At 37.1% G+C, this 3541-nt stretch overlaps 1 pseudogene; it reads left to right on the forward strand.

Moving 5' to 3' along the window:
- Positions 1–1255: 1255 nt before the first annotated feature.
- LOC131231168 (gibberellin 2-beta-dioxygenase 1-like) lies at positions 1256–2476 on the forward strand (annotated as a pseudogene).
- The last annotated feature ends 1065 nt before the right edge of the window (positions 2477–3541 follow it).

The following is a 3541-nucleotide window of genomic DNA, read 5'->3' on the forward strand; positions in this document are numbered from 1 at the left end:
AGGCTGAGTCTCTTCTTTGTTTCTTATCTTTGTTGATTTGTCCTAGGTTCCATTGTCTTTCATAAGGTTGATAAATTATTAGATATGGTGGCAAGGCAGCTCATTTGAGTAGTTGCCTTGTAACCTTGCATGCTTGCATTGATGTCTTCATCCTTGAACAAGCTTTGCATTGATGTCTTTATTTTGCACCCATGTATGTGAGTGGATAAGTGATGCCATTCTTGTAAAAATTTTGCAAACCATATTTGTTGTTAGTTTGTTTTGATTCATTTTTGTCCTTACACTCGGGTTTTTCTTTTGCTTTTGAAGGTTTGCCAGGACGTATTTACATGGAAAATGCAAACGGATATCTTGTCGATACTCTCATGTTTTATAGCTCATGGAATGCCTCAGGTCAAAGATGCATACTTATGATTTCTTCATTGTGATCTGGAAATTTTCATTTGTATTGTTTCATGTCTTCTCTTTAAGCCTGCTGTGTATTTCTTGTTTAACAAAAAATTATTTCATTCGCTTAACAATTAGATGAATGTAGTAAGTAGTAACTATGAGTTGGTTCTCCATGGATGGTGCTCTTTGAGGCAACATTTAGGTCTCAAGTGTGATCCCAATTTACCTATCCACAGAAAAAAGGGGGAGGAAACTACTATTTGGTGGAATATACAATATATTGGAGTTGTTCTCCTATGCTTTATTGGCATGGAGGGAGGGGCTGGAGCTGGCTGGACCTCGTGATATTAAGAAATAATTCGAGTATTAAAAAATTATGTGTCTTAATGCTTTCTAAATGTCCAACCAAGTCTTAAAAATTGATATAACAGAAAATATTAATCCAAACATGAAAACATGACACAACAGTTTCATGTTTTTATGTTTTATTTGGAGAATTCATCACTATTGCTATGTGCAACATTTTACCTCTCTGTCTGAGTTACAGTTCATTTGCAGCAACATGGAGCACCTATGAAGTCTCCTGGTTCTCGGCGTCAACTTCGAGATGGTACGTTGTAAGGTCATAGGATCCAGCTGCCTATTTTGTTTTCTAAGATGTTTATGTTTTGCTTGTAATTTCAATTGATGCTTCTGTTGGTGATTGGAGCATCGTGATGCTTTTATGTGATTAGATTCCCATAGTTCACTAATTTTTCATGTTCAACTTGAATATAAAGAAATTGTTGCTTATTTTATATTTGCACTCAACAACACATACGTTAGAGCTGGAATTGAACATGGATGCTTTACTCTAGGAAAGCATTGATAGGTTGTCCCAACGACATATCCAGATTCCTCTGTTTCTCTCTGTTTTCTTCAGCTCTGCTCTTGAAAAAAAAAAAAAAAAAGTTGTTGTCCCAACCAGCATTAGATCAGATTAGTTTTGTAGGAAACCAGAAGCCCATGTCCAACCCTGGCATTCCAACCATAGACCTGTCAAAACCCGAGTCCAAAACTCTTCTTGTGAAAGCCTGTGAAGAGTTTGGATTCTTCAACCATGGCATTCCATTAGAGTTCATCGATAGGTTGGGAGCTGAGGTTGTGAAGTTCTCCTTACCTCAACCTGAGAAGGAAAAAGCTGGCCCTGCTAATCCGTTTGGGTATGGAAACAATAGGATTGGACCCAATGGTGATGTGGGCTGGATTGAGTATCTCCTCTTTCAAACCAATGCCAATTCCATTTCTCAGAGATCTTGGGCCATTTCTAGAGAAAACCCAGAAATCGTTTGGTAAGAAAATCCAACCATTTTCTCTTGCAGCTCAAACCCAATTGCATTTTTCAAATAGCATTAGCTATTTATAGCTACGATTCTTCAACTTGGAGCTTCTGTTTTTATGCAATAATACTTCATGTTTTGATGAAATGACCTTTTTTTTTGGTGGGTTATTTTTCAGCTCTGCTGTAAGTGATTACATATCAGCTGTGAAGAAATTAGCTTGTGGAGTTACTTGAATCTTTAACTGAAGGGCTGAAGGTTGAACCAAGCTTAACTGGTTTTGGAGAACACACTGACCCTCAGATAATATCAGTTCTGAGATCAAACAATACATCAGGCCTTCAAATCTCTCTCAGTGATGGGAGCTGGGTTTCAGTCCCACCTGACCACAACTCCTTTGTCATCGTTGGTGATTCCTTGCAGGTATAAATCTGCATAATGATGCTTCTTTTTCTTCTTTCTATTCAACTCCCAAGTGTCTCTGTTTTGAAGAATGGGCTTAATATGGTGGACCCAATTGAGAATGGGAGAGCAGCAGTATTGCAAGAGTAGTGGTGAAGTACAGTTGCCATCTCTGGAAGGAGGCTAGGTTGCTTGGAGTTGTTTGAATCATGGGATGAGGCATCAACCTTCACGTTGCTAACCATGTAATCCTTGTTGACGGTTCGTGGAACCCTACTTATGATCTTCAGGCTCAGGTTTGGAGGTATGACATAATCGAGATATTTATTTTCTAAAAAAAATTAATGCTTAATCTTTTGGAGCGCAGTTTTCTTGTTGTTGTTCTTTGTTTCTAAAATGTATTGCTTTCTTGCAGGTATAGGCAAACAAAGCCCGTTTATGCATATCGTTTGATGGCACATGGAACTATGGACGATAAAATATATAAACGGCAGGTACAGACAAAACATGACTACTAATAAATGATGTGTATGAGGCTTTACGTACCATCACATTGTGAATAAACTCTGTCTCATTTTATTTTCAAATCTTTCTTCTACAATCAAAGTTTGGAAGAAAATGTTTTTTTTTTTTTCGTGTGATTTTTTGTTACTGCAACAGGTGACAAGAGAGGGACTTGCTGTAAAGGGTGGTTGATAGGCAACAAATACATCAGACCATTTTTAAGGTCTTGCATCTCTTGGATTTGTATTTTAATTGATGGAACATAATTATGATGATCATTTGTTAAGTTTTCAGGGAAAATGATATTCTTTACATTATCTTATTTCATCAGTAGCGGACCTAATTTTGGCTATTTACTATATATTTAGATCAGTTACTTATTCAGCCTTTTGAGCATCCAAACACATTGATATTTAGTCTAGTTTCATATTCAGCCCAATCTTGTGAATTATTTTTTGAATGACTATCAGGTGTAAGATATTAAAAATTAAAAAAAAAAAAAAAAAACGAAAAATCTAATATATTTTTTTAAAATAAAGATATTTTAGCGACGGACCACATCCGTCGTTAATTTCTGAACGTTGAAACAAACGACGGATTTGAGTTCCGTCGCTCTACTCATGATAGCGACGGACCTTATCCGTCGCTAATATTTTTAATGACGACGATTTTTTCGAATTTCAGCGACGGATTTTTTATTTTTTGCAACGGATTTTATCCGTCGCTACTATGCGACGGACCTTATCCGTCGCAGATTAAACGACGGATATTCTCCGTCGAAAATAAAAAACGACCCAGTAAACAGCGACGGACCAAGCGACGGACGAAATCCGTCGTTTATTTGGTTTTACGACGGATTTGGTCCGTCGTAAATTCGCGATTTTGGCGTAGTGATTGTTAGAAGCTTGAAATTTAAGTCTCAAGGC

The sequence above is a fragment of the Magnolia sinica genome, chromosome 17 (assembly GCF_029962835.1).
Source record: "Magnolia sinica isolate HGM2019 chromosome 17, MsV1, whole genome shotgun sequence".
NCBI classification, from domain to species: Eukaryota; Viridiplantae; Streptophyta; class Magnoliopsida; order Magnoliales; family Magnoliaceae; genus Magnolia; species Magnolia sinica.